This window comes from Capricornis sumatraensis, chromosome 1 (genome assembly GCF_032405125.1).
Source record: "Capricornis sumatraensis isolate serow.1 chromosome 1, serow.2, whole genome shotgun sequence".
Lineage (NCBI taxonomy): Eukaryota > Metazoa > Chordata > Mammalia > Artiodactyla > Bovidae > Capricornis > Capricornis sumatraensis.
Genome location: NC_091069.1, coordinates 161,295,875 through 161,318,602, shown reverse-complemented (window position 1 = coordinate 161,318,602; position 22,728 = coordinate 161,295,875).

Here is a 22,728-nt window from a genome sequence, read left to right as displayed (position 1 = left end):
GGGTTGCAAAGAGTTGGACACAACTAAGTGACAAAGCACAGTACTTGATACTTAGCTGCGTTTCTGAACCAGAAATGTTCACTGTGATCCTTGCCAAATCTGATGCCATGTCAGTATCCCTCCTCTGAACTCATATTATCCTGAAACTAAAGACATCAGGGTAGGAATACCAAAGGGACTCCAGAATTCATTTTCAGAACCATGGCCAGCGTCTTCAAGGCCTTGCCCATGAGTCACAGGTCACAGTACTGTATTTTGTATTTTTAAAGGAACAGATCTTAAAAGTTTTCATAACAAGCAAAAAAATAAAAATAAAAATAGTAACTATGAGGTGATGAATATTAACTAAACTTACTGTGGAAATCATTCTGCAATATATATTTATACCAAATTTTGTTATACACCTTAAACTTTATAATGTAATCTATCAATTATGACTCAATAAAAGTCGAAGAAAAAGTATTTTGAACAGCACCTGCGGAATGTCCACTTATCCACACAAATCAGTTTCTTACATTTGTTTATACTGATCATTTCCTCTAAATTTTATTTATATTACTATTGTGTCAAGCAAAATCTTTAAAGTGAAATTATTTACCTTATTCATAAGTACCTTAAAAGGTAAACATAAACTAGTATTGAACACTTTGAATTCTTATACTGATTTTATTCATTTTATGAAAGTCACTACATTATTGTTTTATTTTAGGGAGATGACCCAATATAAATCTACTTTTTCCTATTAAGTTCCCAGGTGATGATAATACTGCAGAACCATGGATCACACATTGAGAACCATTGGTATAGATAAGAACAGTCATTCTAAACTCTTGCTATGACAATACAGTTATGCAAAATAACTATTCTTCTGTGGATTTTTATTTACTTTTAATTGTGATAAAATACAGATATAAAATTTATTACCTTAGCCATTCACAGGTGGATTCTTTACTGACTGAGCTACCAGGAACCATTCCATATATATTCACACTGTTGTGCAACCAATCTCCAGAAGAGCTGTTTTCAATTCGTTGAGCTCTGTATCCTTTAAACTCCCAATTCTCCCCTCATTAGCAATCTAATTTCTGTTTCTATGAATCTTACTACACTATATATTTCATATAAATGGAATCACACAATATTTGTCTTTTTGTGACTGGCAGGTAAAAAAGCAGAAGTTAGAACTGGACATGGAAAAACAGACTGGTTCCATTTGCAAAAGGAATACATTAAAGCTGTATGTTGTCACTTTGCATATTTAACTTATATGCAGAGTACATCATGCTGGGCTGGATAAGTACAAGCTTGAATCAAGATTGAAAGGAGAAATATCAATAACCTCAGATATGCAGGTGACACCACCCTTAACGCAGAAAGTGAGGAGAACTAAAGAGCTTCTTGATGAAAGTGAGAGAGGATAGTGAAAAAGCTAGCTTAAAACTCAATCAAAAAACAAATATCATAGCATCCAGTCCCATCACTTCATGGCAAATAGATAGGGAAACAATGGAAACAATGACAGACTTTATTTTCTTGGGCTCCAAAATCACTTCAGATGGTGACAGCAGCCACAAAATTAAAAGATACTTGTCCCTTGGAAGAAAAGGTATGACCAAACTAGACAGCATATTAAAAAGCAGAGACATTACTTTGATGACAAAGGTCCGTCTAGTCAAGGCTGTGGTTTTTCCAGTAGTTGTGTTTGGATGTGAGAGTTACAATATAAGGAAAGCTGAGTGCCGAAGAATTGATGCTTTTGAGCTGTGGTGTTGGAGAAGACTCTTGAGAGTCCCTTGGACTGAAAGGAGATCCTACTAGCCCTTCCTAAAGGAAATCAATTCTGAACATTCATTGGAAGGACTGATGCTGAAGTTGAAGCTCCAGTACTTTGGCCACCTGATGTGAAGAACTGACTCACTGGAAAAGACCCTGATGCTGGGAAAGATTGATGGTGGGAGGAGAAGGGGATGACAGAAGATGAGAGGGTTGGATGGCATCGCCAACTCAATGGGCATGAGTTTGAGTAAATTCCAGGAGTTGGTGGTGGATAGGGAATCCTGATGTGCTGCAGTCCATGGGGTTGCAGAGTCAGACATGACTGAGCAACTGAACTGACTAACTGAATGTTGTCAAGGTTCTTTCATGATGCAGCAGGTGTCAGGATTTTCTTCCTTTTTAAAGTTGAATATTATGCTATTGTACAGTGTGTGTGCTCAGTCGCTGAGTCACATCTGACACTTTGTGACTCCATGGACTGTAGCCTGCCAGGCTCCCCTCTCCATGGCATTTCTCTGGCAAGAATACTGAAGCAGGTTGCCATTTTCCTTCTCCAGGGCTTCCCGACCAAGAAAATGAACTCATGTCTCCTGCACTGGTAGGAGGATTCTCTACCATTGGGTCACCAGGAAAGCCCATGCTATTGTACATATACACCACATTTCATTTATCCATTTATCCATTGAGGAACATACGGGTTTCTTCCACCTTTTGACTATTGTGATTAATGCTTGCTATGAACACATGTATATTTGCGATCTCACTTTCAACTCTTTTAAAGTTGAAAAATTGGATCACACTGTAATTCTATTTTTAATTTTTTGAGAAACTGCCACATTGTTTTCCATAGTGACAGCACCATTTTGCATTGCCACCAATAGTACACAGGGGTTATAATATATCCCTATTCACTGAACCATTTTCATTTCTACCAATAGTACACTGTGGTTATAATTTCTCCACATTCTCAACCAACACTTTTTCTTTTCTTATACATATATAAAGTAGCCATCCTAATGGGTATAAATGACATAGTATTTTGAAAAAATATAAAACCAAAGCATATTAAAGTTAAGTAACTTATGAAAAATGTTTCTCAAAGTTTTTCCCTGGTATCTTTGATCCTTTTCTTTTTTTTTTTTTTTAGTTAAATATCCAAGGTTAGAATCTTATTTTAGCTATATAGTTATTTTAAGATATTATACATAATTTCTTAACTATAATCTTTATTTTAGCCTGAAAAAGTCAGTACTGACTAAAATAAAACTTTTACAATGTTACTAAAATGGTGATGGTTATTAGCGTCACTAATGATTCACCCTGGATAACAAAAACAATAGGGACATGGAAATTAGACTTTTTTCTGATCTCATTTTTACAAATTCTGAATGTTGTATTGAATAGCATTTCCCCTCGTTCCAATACTAATTAGCTGTTCTGGCTTCTAAACCATCTCCAGAAAACTTTCCACTTCCTTTTTTCACATTAGTATAGAACTCTTTTTTGCCCTTTCTGTTTTTGCATGTAGTTTATTCTTTCTATTTCTATATTTTTATCTATAAATAACCCTGTTTTATCTTTTTATAATGAGATATATTGGCATATAATATTAGTACTAGTTTTATCTAACTCCCATTTTGATGATCTGTGACTTAAATTATTCTGGGATATTTTACCTGCAGGAGTCTTAAGACAAAGAAATCCCCATCCACAGAGGCCAACAAATTACTATGGGAATCCCAAAGTCCTGTGGGTCAGCAAACAAATTTAAAAACCAGTTTCTATGTACACAGGTAAACCTACTCCTTTAGGGTACTCTTCCCATTATGAACTACTTCTTACATCAATACAGTTTCTTCTTTAAGTAGTCATTGCGTGGAGAATGGATATTCTTAACAAAGAAGAATTAAATATAAAGGATTTACCATGCAGAAGTTTAAAATTTGATATTGGCTCTGAAAAACTGCATGTGAACAAACTAGTAAGCACTATTTCCCATCTAATTTGTAACCTAAAGTTGTATCTCTTTTCTAAGACATTTAATATCTAATTTTTAAAGTGCTTTAAAATAATATAAAGTACACACACATGTTGGTAAACAATTCACTTTGGAGATGGTTATTGCAAAATTAATTTTTTTAATAAAAGTCTATGGCTGGATTGTCTGAGTATATGTTTTAAAGACAAAACTGTATGTAGAAATGTTTAGAGGAGATTAGTTATTAAAAAGTAAGAGTTACATGAAAATATTTATTAAATTATATTAAAATATTACATCAAACTTTAGTGAGTATATTTTATCCACCTAGAGACAAGATTGGCCTCTGCATCAAGTGATTACTAATTACAGGAGGCAGAGGACTGGATTGATTAAGCATTCAGACCAGATACTCTGTGTTCAAATTCTGATTCTCCCACTTCCCTGCTCTGTGCTGTGTTTATTTGCTCAGTTGTGTCCGACTCTGTGACCTTATGGACTGAAGTTCACAAGGCTCCTCTGTCCATGGGGATTCTCCAGGCAAGAATACTGGAGTGGGTTGCCATGCCCCCTCCAGGGCCTGCTTTCTAATCCTTAGCAAATTATTATATTTATTTGTTCTTTCTGGTGTTTTTCTCATCCTGTAAAACAGAAGTAAAAATATCTACATTATAATTATTACAAAGAATCAAATTAGTTTTTATAAAATGTCTATAATATTAATACATAATAAGTAGATATATACATAATTTTCTGGAGCTCAAATGCTTATGTTTAAAAGTGAGATCTCCAAAATTTCTTGGGATTCCAAGTTGCAGATCTACAGCCTCACTCCCTTTAAATCAGTATTTACCTTTTGGCATCTATAGAAATTTGCTTAGAAAATCATACTTTTAATAAACAAAACATAATGTTTCAATTATTTCAAGTGATTATTTTAGTGTTGCCTGTAGGATAAATGTCAATTAGCATCTTTCAACAAACTATTTCTATTTGACTCGATGACACACGGCTTTCACCATTAGTCAGATTCCATATCTCATCAGCTTCATATCTTCGTCATTCTCTTTATTAGGTTAAAAAAATCCTATTTCATATTTTTCATTAAGATGGCAGCAACTATTGGCAGCCCCCAAATCTGTGCATTTCAACTTAAAGCAGATGTAAAAATTATGAAGAGTTTTCTCATAGAAGACTATACACAGCCCTCCTTTGTATGCTTGAGACAGAAATTAGAGACAGCTTCTATAAACCATGAAAATAATTTATTCCTTCAAGCAATGACCCAATTGCTAACCCAATATGTCCTCACTAAATGGACGTAAGGTGAAGAATGGGTAGACCTAGTGGAGAGGAAATCTAAGCAAATTTTTGAAATATTTAAAACCTAAAATATTTTTTACAGTTTCAATTTGGGGTTGTAGTAAATGGATACACATTCCATTTTTTGTTTATTCATCCCTAAGAACTTTTTCTGCTTGTTGTTTCTCTTGGTGATTTGGATGAAGTTTTTGACAGCTGACAATTCATATATAAATAACAAAGATAAAATTAATTAAAATTAACATTCAGCCCCTAAGACATGGCAGATATTCTGAGTTCTTTTACATACATTTAATTTAAAGACACTATAATTTCCTTATATTATCTCTTTTGTCCATCACAACAACCTTTGAGATAAGTACTATTATTTTCCTCATTTATTACAGATAATATAACTGAGGCACAAAGAAGTTAAGAAAATTGTATGAAGCCACACAATGAACAAATGATGGGCCTCAGGATTTAAACTTATTTATCCTGACCCCTTATTGCCAAATTCAGACTTAAATTGAAGAAAGTAGGGAAAACCACTAGACCATTCAGGTATGACCTAAATCAAATTCCTAACGATTATAGAGTGGAAGTGACAAATAGATTTAAGAGACTAGATCTGATAGACAGAGTGCCTGATTGAACTACGAACAGAGGTTCGTGACATTGTACGGGAGACAGGGAGCAAGAACATCCTCAAGAAAAAGAAACACAAAAAAGCAAAATGACTGTCTGGGGAAGCTTTACAAATAGCTGTGTAAAGAAGAGAAGCAAAAAGCGAAGGAGAAAAGGAAAGATATACCCATCTGAATGCAGAGTTCCAAAGAATAGCAAGGAGATATAAGAAAGCCTTCCTCAATGATCAGTGCAAAGAAATAGAGGAAATTTCACAGAATGGGAAAGACTAGAGATCTCTTCAAGAAAATCAGAGATACCGAGGGAACATTTCATGCAAAGATGGGCTCAGAAAAGGACATAAATTATATGGAGCTAACAGAAGCAGAAGATATTAAGAAGAGGTGGCAAGAATACACAGAAGAACTGTACGAAAAAGATCATTATCACCCAGATAATCATGATGGGGTGATCACTCACCTAGAGCCAGACATCCTGGAATGGGAAGTCAAGTGGGCCTCGGAAAGCATCACTACAAATAAGCTAGTTGAGGTGACAGAATTCCAGTTGAGCTATTTCAAATGCTGAAAGATGATGCTGTGAAAGTGCTGCACTCAAAATGCCTGCAAATTTGGAAAACTAAGCAGTGGTCACAGGACTGGAAAAGGTCAGTTTTCATTCCAATCCCTAAGAAAGGCAATGCCAAGGAATGCTAAAATTACCACACAATTGCATTCATCTCACACACTCATTAAGTAATGCTCAAAATTCTCCAAGCCAGGCTTCAACAATACGTGAACTGTGAACTTCCAGATGTTCAAGCTGGTTTTAGAAAAGGCAGAGGAACCAGAGATCAAATTGCCAACATCCAGAAAAATATCTATTTCTGCTTTATGGACTATGCCAAAGCCTTTGACTGTGTGGATCACAATAAACTGGAAAATTCTGAAAAAGATAGGAATACCAGACCACCTGACCTGCTTCTTGAGAAATCCATATGCAGGTCAGGAAGCACCAATTAGAACTGGACATGGAACAACAGACTGATTTCAAATAGGGAAAGGAGTATGTCAAGGCTGTATATTGTCACCCTGCTTATTTAACTTATATGCAGAGTACATCATGAGAAATACTGGGCTGGAGGAAGCACAAGATAGAATCAAGATTGCTAGGAGAAATATCAATAACCTAAGATATGCACTGACACCACCGTTACGGCAGAAAGTGAAGAACTGAAGAGCCTCTTGAAAGTGAAAGAGGAGAGTGAAAAATTTGGCTTAAATCTCAATATTCAGAAAATGAAGAATATGGCATCTGGTCCCATCACTTCATGGCAAATAGATGAAGAAACAGTGGAAACAGTGGCAGACTTTATATTTTGGGGCTCCAAAATCACTGAAGATGGTGACAGCAGCCATGAAATTAAAAGATGCTTACTCCTTGGAAGAAAAATTATGACCAACCTAGACAGCATATTAGAAAACAGAGACATTACTTTGCTGACAAAGGTCCATCTAGTCAAGGCTATGATTTTTCCAGTAGTCATGTATGGATGTGAGAGTTGGACTATAAAAAAAAGCTGAGCACCAAAGAATTGATGCCTTTGAACTGTGGTGTTGGAAAAGACTCTTGAGAGTCCCTTGGACTGCAAAGAGATCCAACCAGTCCATCCTAAAGGAAATCAGTCCTGAATATTCATTGGAAGGACTGATGCTGAGGCTGAAACTCCAATAATTTGGCCACCTGATGCAAAGAGTTGACTCACTTGAAAAGACCCTGATGCTGGGAAAGATTGAAGGTGGGAAGAGAAAGGGACAACAGAGGATGAGATGGTTGGATGACATTGCCAACTCAATGGGCATGAGTTTGAGTAAATTCCAGGAGTTGGTGATAGACATGGAGACCTGGTGTGCTGCAGTCCATGGTGTTGCAAAGAGTCGGACAAGACTGAGCGACTGAAGTGAACTGAACTGATTATGACTCCAGAATCTAGCCTCTTAATTGCAACAACAATCTTTCTATTAGGATTCTTTCATTTTTAAATGACAAAATGTCACATTCAAAATAGCTAAAGAAAAAAATGCTAAAAATTTGACTTCTTTCACTATTAAATACATATAAAAAAAAATCTTTGGCACTTCTGTCTCATTCTTTTTTTTTGGCTTCATTCTCAAGCAAATGCTCCTTTAGAGTTGACAGTGGTTGAAATTCTATCCTCTCAAAATTCCCATTAGAGAAGAGAGATAAAAATGTGGGTGGGGGCAGGAGAGGGGGGACTTATTTTTCCCAACAGTTTTAGGAAAATATTTGACCATATACTTAATTACATATTAAACAAATGATATTGCCTTGTAATCAATGAGTTTGAGTCACTGACTCTTGATCACCTTCTTATGCAGGGTTGAGTCAAAAGGCATACCTGAAAATGCGTACATTAACATAGCTGTAATGGAAAATTATTCACATTTTTCATTATGTCCTCCAACTCTGAATCAAGATCTATTGATGACTGCCAGGTTTCTGCATAAATAAAGGAATTGTGATGTGAATTATCATTTAGGTAATTAACTATCAATGAATTATGTAATTCAGCTCAGTTCAGTCACTCAGTCATGTTCGACTCTTTGCAACCCCATGAATCGCAGCACACCAGGCCTCCCTGTCCATCACCAACTCCCGGAGTTCACTCAGACTCACATCCATTGAGTCGGTGATGTCATCCAGCCATCTCATTCTCTGTTGCCCCCTTCTCCTCCTGCCCCCAATCCTTCCCAGCATCAGGGTCTTTTCCAATGAGTCAACTCTTCGCATGAGGTGGCCAAAGTACTGGAGCTTCAGCTTTAGCATCATTCCTTCCAAAGAATACCCAGGGCTGATCTCCTTCAGAATGGACTGGTTGGATCTCCTTTCAGTCCAAGGAACTCTCAAGAGTCTTCTCCAGCACCACAGTTCAAAAGCATTAATTCTTCGGTGCTCAGCTTCAATTATAGTTTGAATAATATTTCAAAAATATGTCCATTACTCACCATCCTTGCTATATAGATAGCTGATTCTCTATTAGTTTGATGCCATTTCACTTGTTCTAGTCCACAAAATATCATTAAGGGGATCAATTAAGAGTAAAACTTTTTTGTGTGTTATAGACTTTCTGTGATAAACAGAGAAAAAGTGTTCAAGGAATTTTCTCCTGTAAACACAGATAATGTAAGATAATTCTTTATCAGTAAGTCAACTGATTTATTCAAATTTAAGTTAAATATATGGAAGCAATTATCCTTCTATATTTCATATCATATGTTGATATTTTGTCATTTCCAATATTGAAACCTGATAAAGTATTGCTTTATTTTTTACCAGAATACTAATGGTGCATTTCACTTTTCAATATTCTCAGCATTATTTGACTTGTGACAATTTTTTCATCTCAAAAGTATATCTTAGATTATGTTTTTGTGGGTTTTGGCCTATTCTCTGCCTTTTATGTCCAATAACTGATTTTCTGTGTTCTTGAAAAACTTGAAGTTTTCCCAAAAGTTTCATCTGTTATAGTTAAAAAGGACATGCCACTAATTAACAGCTTTTCATATTATAAGATACACTGATTAGTAAAAGCAAAAAATCATAAGCCTTTTAAATTTCAGTTTTCAGTTATTCATGAGGTTTTCCTATGATCACTCTCCTATCATTTAATGCCCTTAGATTTATTTATTCCAGTACATAAAAATTAATATTATGTATTTACACTGGAACAACAAACACTATTATCTTTTAAAATAAAATATTATTTATTTCAAGTAGTATTTACATAACCATTTTCATCTGACACACACTTGGTCATTAAACCAATACAATTAAGCTTCTGCAAAAGTGACTATCCCAGTGTAAATGGACAGCATAAACTTGATCAAATTGTTCAACAGGACATTAACGCACTGACCACTAGGAATATATGGCCTACATTACCACTGGGAAAATGTGTATACTTAGAAAGTACTAAATGTATGATTCCCTGATTCTCTTGTAATCTCTCTGGAAATGTCTCCTTGAGTCAAGCTTAACTGGATGAACTGGAGGAAATATCTGGGGAGGTGTGGCCATGATAGTGCTGTAAGAGAACCGTGGGATCACCCTCTCCCACAGGTACACAAAATTATAACTATTTAAAGAACAACTATCTATAAGAATCACATGAAGACAGGAAAAATAGATTTTCCACAACTAAACATATTAAAAATAAAAAGCGCATAAGATGGGAGGAGGGGTAAAGACAAGGTAGATCCAAGATCCACCACAAAGAGTATGCAACCCACCAATGGAGGATAATCACAATCTCAGAGGTTCAGGCAAAGAAAGAATGACTCAGATTCCACAACAGGTGTACCAGTCCAAGAGTCATGCCCTAGAAAAACACACCTCTAGAACATCTGGCTCTGAGGACCAGTGGCTGGCTCTTGCATATTGCTGAGACTAAGGGGCTTCAGAAAATAGAGACTCTGCTCTTAAAGGGCTCGCACAAAATCTCACATACTCAGAGATTACACACAGATGCAGTATGTTAAAAAAGAGCCTGAGTCAAATATACTTGCTAATCTTAAACTTTCAAAAAGGTAGGAGGCAACTGGGACTCCACCCAGGGACACAGATGCTGGCAGAGGCCATTTTGGAAAGTTCATTCTATCACAAGAAAACTAGTGCTGGAAAGATCCATTTTGAAGTCCTCCTTCTAATTTATTAGTGCTGGGGGCTTACCTACCCACCAGCAGACTAGCACCAGACCCAGGAATCCACAAGATATGAAGCCAGCAGCATAATGTCCCAGCCCCTCATACCAGGAGTTGAAGCCTCTGAATGAGGCAAGACCTGGCAGTTAATCAGGCTGACGGTCAGCCCCACCTAGCACCACACTCACAGCAGTCAGACGATACCACACAGCCTACACAGAGGGCATTCTGAGAGCATTTAGATTCAGTGACCATACAGAAATATGCTGCTGGGCCCCCTAGGACATCTCCTGGGTCTGTTACATAAAGGTAAACACAGAGATTTCTGCAATGTGAGAAGACAGAGGAATATGTTCCAAATGAAGGAACATGACCAAACCTCAAAAATGAACGAATTAAAGTGAGGATATGTAATATATTCATTAAGAAGTCAAAGCAATTAATAATCATAAAGATGCCCAACCAATAAGGATAAGAATGAACATAGTGAGAAGTTCAGCAGAGAGTTAGAAAATATAAAAATCCAAGCAGAGATTAACAATGGGATGGCTTAAATAAAAATTACGCTAGAAAGAATCAACAGTAGATTAGATGATACAGAGGGACAGATCAGTGAACTGGAAGACAGTAGTAGAGATCACCCAATTTGAACAAAAAAAAAGAAAAGGAAAAAAAAAATAATGAGGACCATGGAAGAGACCTCTGAGACAACATCAAGGATAGTACCACTTGCATTAGAGAAGTCCCAAAAGAAGAAGAGACAGATAAAGAGGCAGAGAATGTATTTGAAGACATAATAAGCTTTCCTAACCCGGGAAAGGAAACAGACATCCAGGAAGAGGAGCCACATAGAATCCCATACAAGATAAACCCAAATAAATTCATAACATGACACTATAAAATGACAAATACTAAAGATAAAGAGAATCTTAAAAACATCAAGAAAAATTCAATGAGTTATGTACAAGAAAACTACCATCAGACAACAATCTGACTTTTCAGGAGAAGTTTGCAGGCCAGAAGGGAGTGGAATGATATATTCAAAGTGATAAAAGAGAAAAATCTAAACCAAGTATATTCACCCTAGCAAAGCTACCATTCAGATTTTAAGGAGAGATAGTTTTACAGATAGGCAAAAGCTAACAGAGTTCAGAACCTCTAAACTGACTTTACAAAAAATGTTAAAATGACTTGACTAGCAGAAAACAAAAGACTACAGCTAGAAGCACATAAATTATGAAAGGAAAAATCTTATTGATAAAGGCAAGCATACATTAAAGGTATTAGGTCCAACATTTGTACAACTAGCAGAAAAATTAAAAGATAAAAGTAGTGAAATCATCTATATTCATAGTATCAATAGTAAAGGATACACAGAGGATGTAAAATATGATGTTAAAAATATTATACTTGGGAAGTGAGTAAAAATGCAGAGTAGTTAAAATGTGTTTGAATTTGAAAGTATCAATTTAACATAGTCACTATTATAGATAATATATTTAATAAATAAGCATACTTACATATGTGTGTGTATATATATATATATATTTATGATATCTGGGTATATGTGAACCTCATGGAAACCACAAACCAAAAACCTATAATAGATATATGCACAAAGTAGAGAAAGAACTCCAAATATAACATTAAAGAGTAGTCATAAAGTCACAAGGGAAGACAGCAAAAGAATAAGAAACAGAACTACAAAACCAACCAAAAAACATTAACAAAATGGCAATTGGTACACAGTCATCAATAATTATTTTAAAGGTAAATTGAACTATTGTAGGCCAATAAATGTGATAATGATACAAAAATCCTCACAAAATATTAGCAAACTTAATTCAATAGTATACAGCAAGGAACATACAGTATGTCCAGGTGGGAGACAGAACAGAAACCACAAAAGAAAACTAACCAAATTGATCACATGGATCACAGTCTTGTCCCACTGAATGAAACTATGAGCCATGCTGTGTAGGGCCACCCAGACGGACGGGTCACGGTGGAGAGTTCTGACAAAACATAGTCCACTGGCAAGGGGAATGGCAAACCACTTCAAAATTCTTGCTTTGAGAACCCCATGAACAGTTTGAAAAGGCAAAAAGATATGACACTGAAAGGTCGGTAGGTGCCCAATAAAGAACAATATTGCATAGGAACCTTGAATGTTAGGACCATGAATCAAGGTAAATTGGAAGTGTTCAAAAAGGAGGTGGAAGAGTGAACATCAACATTTTAGGAATCAGTGAACTAAAATAGACCAGAATGAATTTAATTCAGATGACCATTATATCTACTACTGTGGGCAAGAATCCTTTAGAAGAAATGGAGTAGCCCTAACAATCAACAAACAAGTCTGAAATGCAGTACTTGGGTAGTGTCTAAAAAATGACAGGATGATTTCTGTTTGTTTCCAAGGCAAAATATTCAATGCCACAGGAATCCAAGTCTATGCCCCAACTACTAATGATGAAGAAGCTGAAGTTAAATGGTTCTAGAAAGACCTACAAGGCCTTCTAGAACTAACACCCAAAAAAGATGTCCTTTTCATCATGGGGACTGAAATGTAAAAGGAAGTCAAGAAATACCTGGAGTAACAGGCAAATTGGTCTTGGAGTACAAAATGAAGCAGGGCAAAGACTAATAGAGTTTTCTCAATAAAATTCACTGGTTGTAGCAAATACCCTCTTCCAACAACACAAGACATGACTCTACACATGGACATGACTAGATAGTCAATACCAAAATCAGATTGATTATATTCTTTGCAGCCGAAGATAGAGAACTCTATACAGTCAGCAAAAACAATACCAGGACTTGAGGGTATCTCAGATCATAGACTCCTTATTGTAAATTCTGTCTTAAATTGAAGAAAGTAGAGAAAAACAGTAGACCATTCAGGTATGACATAAGTCAAATCCCTTATGATTATACAGTGGAACTGACAAGTAGATTCAAGGGATTAGATATGCTAGATAGAGTGGTGCTTGAAAAACTATGGGTGGAGGTTTGTAACATTGTACAAGGGGCAGTGATCAAAAACATCCTGAAGAAGAAGGAATGCAAAAGGCAAAATGGTTGTCTGAGGAGTCCTTACAAACGGCTGAGAAAAAAAGAAAGCTAAAGGCAAAGGAGAAAAGGAAAGGATGGATATCCATCCATCTAAATGCAGAGTTTCAAAGAATAGCAAGGAGATATAAGAACGCCTTCCTCAGTGATTAATGCAAAGAAATAGACGAAAAAAATAGAATGGGAAAGACTAGAGATCTCTTCAAGAATATAAGAGATACCAATGGAACATTTCATGAAAAGATAGACACAATAAAGGACAGAAATGGTATGGACCTAACAGAAGGAGAAGATATTAAGAGGTAGCAAGAATACACAGAACTACACACACACACACACACACACACACAATCCTAATGACCCAGATACCACAAAGGTGGTTCACTCACCTAGAGCCAGATATCCTGGAATGTGAAGTCAAGTGGGCTTTAGGCAGCATCAGTACAAACAAAGCTAGTGAAGGTGATGAAATTCCAGCTATTTGAAATTAGAATTTCAAATCCTAAAAGACGATGCTGTGAAAGTGTTGCACTCAATATGCCAGCAAATTTGGAAAACTGAGCAGTGGTCACAGGACTGGAAAGGGTCAGTTTTCATTCCAGTTCCAAAGAAAGGCAAAGCCCAAAATGTTCAAACTACCACACAATTGCACTCATCTTCAGTTCAGTTCAGTTCAATTCAGTCGCTCAGTCGAGTCCAACTCTTTGCAACCCCATGAACTGCAGCACACCAGGCCTCCCTGTCCATCACCAACTCCCGGAGTTCACTCAGACTCACGCCGATCAAGTCAGTGATGCCATCCAGCCATCTCATCCTCTGTCATCCCCTTCTCCTCCTGCCCCCAGTCCCTCCCAGCATCACAGTCTTTTCCAATGAGTCAACTCTTCGTATGAGGTGGCCAAAGTACTGGAGTTTCAGCTTTAACATCATTCCTTCCAAAGAAATCCCAGGGCTGATCTCCTTCAGAATGGACTGGTGTGATCTCCTTGCAGTCCAAGGGACTCTCAAGAGTCTTCTCCAACACCACAGTTCAAAAGCATCAATTCTTCAGTGCTCAGCCTTCTTCACAGTCCAACTCTCACATTCATATATGACCACTGGAAAAACCATAGCCTTGACTAGATGGACCTTAGTCGGCAAAGTAATGTCTCTGCTTTTGAATATGTGATCTAGGTTGGTCATCACTTTTCTTCCAAGGAGTAAGTGTCTTTTAATTTCATGGCTGCAGTCACCATCTGCAGTGATTTTGGAGCCCAAAGAAATAAAGTCTGACACTGTTTCCACTGTTTGGTCATCTATTTCCTGTGAAGTGATGAGACGGGATGCCATGATCTTTGTTTTCTGAATGTTGAGCTTTAAGCCAACTTTTTCGCTCTCCTCTTTCACTTGTATCAAGAGGCTTTTTAGTTCCTCTTCACTTTCAGCCATAAGGGTGGTGTCATCTGCATATCTGAGGTTATTGATATTTCTCCCAGAAATCTTGATTCCAGCTTGTGTTTCTTCCAGTCCAGCGTTTCTCATGATATATTCTGCATATAAGTTAAATAAGCAGGGTGACAATATACAGCCTTGACGTACTCCTTTTCCTATTTGGAACCAGTCTGTTGTTCCATGTCCAGTTCTAACTGTTGCTTCCTGACCTGCATACAGATTTCTCAAGAGGCAGATCAGGTGGTCTGGTATTCCCTTCTCTTTCAGAATTTTCCACAGTTTATTGTGTTCCACACAGTCAAAGGTTTTGGCATAGTCAATAAAGCAGAAATAGATGTTTTTCTGGAACTCTCTTGGTGTTTTGATGATCCAGCGGATGTTGGCAATTTGATCTCTGGTTCCTCTGCCTTTTCTAAAACCAGCTTGAACATCAGGAAGTTCACGGTTCACGTATTGTTGAAGCCTGGCTTGGAGAATTTTGAGCATTACTTTACTAGCATGTGAGATGAATGCAATTGTTTGGTAGTTTGAGCATTCTTTGGCATTGCCTTTCTTTGGGGTTGGAATGAAAACTGACCTTTTTTCCAGTCCTGTGGCCATTGCTGAGTTTTCCAAATTTGCTGGCATATTGAGTGCAGCACTTTCACAGCATCATCTTTCAGGATTTGAAATAGCTCCACTGGAATTCCATCATCTCCACTAGCTTTGTTCATAGTGATGCTTTCTAAGGCCCATTTGACTTCACATTCCAAGCTGTCTGGCTCTAGATGAGTGATCACACCATCGTGAATCTTACACACTAGCAAAATAATGCTCAACATTTGCCAAGTGAGGCTTCAACAATACATTAACTGAGAAATTTGAGATAGTCAAGCTGGATTTTAAAAAGGCAAAGGAACCAGAGATCAAATTTCTAGCATCTGTTGTATCATTGAAAAAGCTACAGAATTTCAGGAAAACAACCTACTTCTTCTTCATTGACTACACTAAAGTCTTTGACTGTGTGGATCACAATAAACTGTGGAAAATACTTCCAGAGATGGGAATACCAGACCACCTTACTTGCCTCCTGAGAAATCTGTATGCAGGTCAAGAATCAACAATTAGAACCAGACATGGAACAACAGACTGGTTCCAAATAGGAAAAGGAGTAAATCAATGCTGTATATTGTCACCTTGCTTATTTAACTTCTATGCAGAGTACATCCTGCGAAATGTCTGGCTGGAATCAAGACTGTTGGGAGAAATATCGATAACCTCAGATATGCAGATGACCCCACCCTTATAGCAGAAAGTGAAGAAGAACTAAAGAGCCTCTTGATGAAAGTGAAACAGGAGAGTGAAAATGCTGGCTTAATGCTCAACATTTAGAAAATGAAGATCATGGCATCTGGTTCCATCACTTTATGGCAAATAGATGGGGAAACAATGGGAACAGTGGCAGACTTTATTTTCTTGGGTTCCAGTATCACTGCAAATGGTGACTGCAACCATGAAACTAAAAAACACTTGGTCCTTGGAAGAAAAGCTATTACCAACCTAGACAGCATATTAAAAAGCAGAGACATTACTTTGCTGACAGAGGTCCGTCTGGTCGAAGTTATGGTTTTTCCAGTAATCATGTATGGATGCGAGCGTTGGACAATAATGAAAGCTGAGTGCTGAAGAATTGATGCTTCTGAACTGTGGTGTTGGAGAAGACTCTTAAGAGTCCTTTGGACTGCAAGGAGATCAAATCAGCCAATCTTAAAGCAAATCAGTCCTGAATATTCATTGGAAGGACTAATGTTGAAGCTGAAGCTCCAATACTTTGGCCACCTGATGCAAAGAACTGACTTCTTGGAAAAGACCCTGATGCTGGGAAAGATTGAGAGCAGGAGAAGAGGGGGATGACAGAGGATGGGATGGTTGGATGGCACCACCAATTCAATGGACAAGAGTTTGAGCAAGCTTCAGCAGTTGGTTATGAACTGGAAAGCCTGGTGTGCTTCAGTCCATGGGGTCACAAAGAGTTGGACACGACTGAACAACTGAACTGAACTGAACCAATCCCATTTATCTCTTAAGCCACCTACTTGCTTGCATTTTTTAATATTATTAGAAATTTTACTCATTTGAAAATTTGCTACTTTATTTTTCACAAAGCTCTTTTAACACACAATTGCACACTACTGCTAAGCTGCTAAGTCGCTTCAGTTATGTCAGACTCTGTGTGACACCATAGACGGCAGCCCACCAGGCTCCACCGTCCCTGGGATTCTCCAGGCAACAGCACTGGAGTGGGTTGCCATTTCCTTCTCCAAAGCATGAAAGTGAAAGTTGAAAGTGAAGTCACTCAGTCGTGTCTGACTCTTAGCGACCCCATGGACTGCAGCCTACCAGGCTTCTCCATCCATGGGATTTTCCAGGCAAGAGTACTGGAGTGGGGTGCCATTGCCTTCTCCCAAATTCACACTACACACACACATATAGAGATGAAATATAACTACAAAATTTAAACAGATAATAAAGAAAAGAGGATGATGGTTACCATCAGTAAGGGTGAAACAGGATAGGTTGATAAAAGGACAAAATCAGATGGTTAATTGATTATAGTCAATATCTTAGTTTTCATTTGAATTAGTGATTCCATAGGTGCTTATGGCATTATTAAAAATAACTATTAAGTTACAATCACAGTGAGATATTACAGCATGGCTGTTAGATTGGCTATCATCAAAAAGGTAAGAGGTAAGTATTGGTGAGGATGTGGAGAAAAAGGAATCCTTATGCACTTTAGTGAAAATGTAACATGGTGCAGTCAGTATGAAAAACAGGAGAGAAGTTCTTCAAAAACTTAAAAAAAGGAACTACCATCTGACCCTGCAATCCCACTTCTAGATATATATCTGAAGAAAATGAAAACAGGAACTTGAAGAAATATATGTACTTCCGTGTTCATTGTAGCATTATTCACGAATAACCAAGATATGGAAATGACTTGTGTCCATCAACAGATGGATAAAAAAGATATGATAAACATACACACACATAAATATAAATATATACATATTTTTGTATATAGAGGAGCATTATTCAGTCATGAGAAAGACGAAAATTCTGACATTTTCAACATGGAGGACATTGCGGACATCATGCTAAGTGAAATACTAGACCAGACATGAAAGTCAAATATTGCATAATGTAATATGTGTAATTTAGTTTAAAAGCCAAATTCATAGAATAGAAAACTGTTTTTTTCAGTGGCTGGAGGGTGGGTGAAAGAGGGAAAAGATGGCAGAATAGTACAAACTTTCAATAATAAGGAATAAGATCTGAAGACATAATGTAAAACATAGTAATTATAGTTCACAATACTGTACTGTGTTACTGAAATTTTTCTAAGAGAGTCAAATTTAAATGTTCTCATACAAATAAATGATGAACATGCTAATTATCTAGATGAGGGGGATCCTTTCACAATGTATGTGTGTGTGCTTAGTCACATCTGACTCTGCAACCCCATAGACTGTAGAGCACAAGGCTCTGCTATCCATGGAACTTTCCAGACAAGAGTACTGGAGTGGGTTGCGATTTCCTACTGCAGGCACCTTCCCAACCCACGGTTTGAATCTGTGTCTCTTGTGTCTCCTGCATCGGCAGTTGGATTCTTTACCACTGCACCATCTGGGAAGGCCATATATCAAATCACTATGATGTACACTTTAAATATCTTATAATTTTATGCACAAATTAATCCTCAATAAAACTGAAATTAAAAATAAAATAAAAATAGCATGCAAATTAAAAATGTACATTTTAATTTGCACAATGTGCAATTTAAAATATACATACATAAACACTTAGGTACATTAAAAAATGTCAAAAGTAGGTTCACCCCAATACTGTTATGCTGTCATATTTCAATAAATCAATGAAATGACTAAACCAAATTATGTTTCCAGAATAAACTACAAATAAATACAAAGGGATATAGAATAGAATCTTAATTAAATTTTACTTCCTAATACATATTATAGTAGCTGCTATTTGATATAAACTTCTTACATATATGATTGAATTTAAGGAACATTAAGTAGCAACTATCAAATTGTAGAAATATTCAGGGGATGGAAGGAACATATGCAATCTTCCTCCATCCTCAAATTCATTCAATAAAGCAACGTGTAATAGCACAAAGAAGTTAAAATGAAGCAGTCAACTTTTAGTTAAGTATGACAAATTGACTGGGAAAAACACATTCCCTTCTGTTCCCTTTGGAACAGAAAAACATTCCCTTTGGAGGCTGCCCTTGAAATATAATAGCAGTCTGGTATGCTTTATACACTTTAAGATAGAGTTGGCAGTTCAGAAAAAAATGATGTCTGGCATTTAGGACTACCCTCATGAACATCTTGTTAGGTAATGTAAGTAGAGATATGAATATAATATTGCTCCAATCTAGGGGAGAGAAAGACTCATAAATATCTTTTTAAATTGTATATTCTATAATAAAAGTGTGATTATGATGATGTAGAAGATTTACAAGATAAATTAACCAACAAACTTAAGATTGCTACATAGACACTGAAATTGTCCAGTCTCAAATAAATGATTCATTTTATAATGAGCACATAAAATTTGGTAATTAAACAGATAATTTGGAAAAAATAATTCACACATGAAAATATTAGTTAGGCAATGTGCAGAATAAAGAAAAACTCTCCACAATTAAATTTGCATAAAAACAGCAAATAAATAAATAATCACAATATTCAACATTTGCAAGAATGTGAAAAATAAACATTTATGCATTGCTGGTGGCAGTACACATTCATAATTTTTTTTTTTTGGATGACAATTTAGCAGTAATTTTTTAAATCATAAAATTACTCAGATATCTTATTCTAGAATCACAATCTGGGGAACATAGTCTATAAATATAGAGTAACTATTTTTAATCCTAAGTTATAAAAGCCTGTGGAAATTTCTAAAATAATCATTCAAAGAATAATGATCAAGTACTTAACTTCCAAAGCACTAAAGAAACAATAAAGGAAAATGAAATATATTTCAAAAGTCAACTCAAAAGGAGGTAAATTAATTACAGGGGAAAAATGAATATAAAAAATCTAAATGAAGAAAGAACAAAATAGAATGTCAGAAAAAATACAAGTATATCTGTAATCAAAGTGAATAAATTAAAATTTATGAATTAATGTAAGAAAAGCCTTATTAAAACAAAATTCACTTACACACCACACCCAAGAAGAATAGTGGTAAGAAGGCAAAGAGAGATAAGAAAAAAGATACAGGCACAATGGAAAATGCCGAGAGAAAGCTCTAGTTGGTATGTGTGTGTGTATGTAGGGGGAGGGGAATGGGTGTGTGTGCGCGTGTGTGCTCTAAATTGCTTCAGTTGTGTCCTACTCTGTGCGACCCCATGGACTGTAGCCCCCCAGGCTCCTCTGTCCATGGGATTCTCCAGGCAAGAATTCTGGAGTGGGTTGCCATGACCGCCTTCAGGGGATCTTCCCGAACCAAGGATCGAACCCATATCTCTTTAAGTCTCTTGCACTGGCAGGAAGGTTCTTTACCAGTAGTGCTACCTCTGAAGTCCGAGCTGGTAGAGCTACACAAAAACTTTACAGATGGGCTTCAAGACAAAAATTCACAACTAGAAATAGTGTCGCAAGTAAAGAAATGACCTTTATAAATTTGTTAAGTACCTAATACATCCATGTAAATAAAATTGTAAAGAAATCTGAGGGAAAGGTAACCAGAAACATCAGCATAGTGAGTAGTTCTAGAATGAAAGGCAGGCAGCAGCAGTGTTTACACTGGCATTTGAAGATAAACAGTGGTGCCTCTGGTTTTATTATCCTTTATAAACTGAATATATATGTTAGCTAAGTATATTCATTTTACATATATTTCATAAAATTAGCATCATAATACAATGCACAGTTAAACAAACAAATTTAAAGGTATGTGTAATAGTCACCATGTTGTGTTAGAAAGGTAGAATTTTTGTCATATTCTTGAAAATAGTTTCAACCACATTCTTACTCAGTACAAATTATGAAATATAAGTTTAACACTAGATATGAGAATACAGATGAGTGACATATCTATTATTAAATAATTAATTAACAGAGAGCTTTTAGAGCATAAGTATATCTTCTGCCATTAACTTGTTTGGAAATTGAAATTTATGTCACACAATACAGAAACCAGAAGTTAAAGGAGATTAAGAGCTTCCAAAGCATAAAATAAAAGCCCAAAGTTAAATGATTCCCAAAAGTTTGTGTTGTAAATTTTCTAGTTTAAAAAATATCCACATGGCCTTTTACCCACAGTTAAGGTTTAAATTCCTACTAAAAATAGTACAAACCAAACCACTCCAATTCAGATATATAAGATGGTGAATGTAGATATGATTCTTCATAAAAGAAATCAAATGCTTAAGTACAAATATTTAATTTTTTAATAATTAGTATGTTTAATTTTTAATTTTTAATTTTTCCTGAAAGCATTTACTTAAAGATATAAAATAAAGACATAATCAATTTTTTATAATGGCATTTTTCTCTTTTAGGTCAAAGCCAAAAGGCTCTTTAAAGTGCAATTTTGCTTAGATATATAATCAATTGTATTTAATTGATTTGATTATATTTAATATTATTCAGTGACAAATACTTAGACTGAATAGGTATATTTATTCACTTTGCTTCCACTGAAAAGACTAAGAACTATGAAGAACCAGAGAGCCTATGAACCTAGGAACTACATATCTATGAACTACATATAAACATTGTTTAACACTGTTTCATGGGGGAAGGTATTTTCCTACTGTACATTACTGAATACTTTACTAAATGTTGAATGGGTTCAGTGATGAATTAGTACAACTTTAGCAAGGGTTAAAGGTAATAGTGCATTAACTGCAGAATGTCGTTATAAGCACTTTCTATTTAGGATTATTACTTTTATACTTATTTGTCAGATGTGTGGACTGTGACCTCTGTTCTGAGTTCAGTGTAGTAAAATCTTCTAAAGGACAAAAAAATAGTAGAAAACTCTAACAGAGTAGTATAAAATATATTATGGCCCCTCAGTAATTATGTTATAATTCTGTTGGAGAAAGCAATTCTATTGCATTTCTTATTGTCAGCCACTTATTTTAACTGTCTGGAAAAAAGGAAACTATTCCTGTTAGCTAGGATTTTTGCTTTTGGCATGTGCTCAAAAATAACTAATATTTCCTGACCATTTTTAAAGAAGAGAGAACACATTATATACACTCATACACATATCTATATCTACACACATACACATGTGTGACAGACACACATATATCTTTATACTGTGACAATTTTCTTTAAAACACCAGTCTTGTCATTTTCATTCATAGAAGCACAAGAACTTACCAGTTTACTAAATCTGAAAAGGAATCTCAGGAGTTCAAATGGAGCTCCTAGACAAAAGTGTGAGGGTTAGTAGGATTATCATTTTATTTTTTGAGAAAGATTCATGACAAATGAATTCACTCATGGCATATTCATATAGTACAAGTCAAACTTATTTTGGATTTTAAAAAATTGCTTCAAATTTACTCACCGAGTAACTTAGCACAGAATTAGTTCACATACCTTCTCATTTGCAATAAATTTTTCAAGAATCCTGATGGGCCAAAACATACTATAAATAAGGAGAACCTTCACTTAAACTATGACAATTATATTTGACTTTCATACTGCTTTTGGTCAAAAATACTAAATGGTACTTGGGTGTTCCCAACTAGAACATAACACCAAGGATTTCCTGACTTAATCTGCCAGA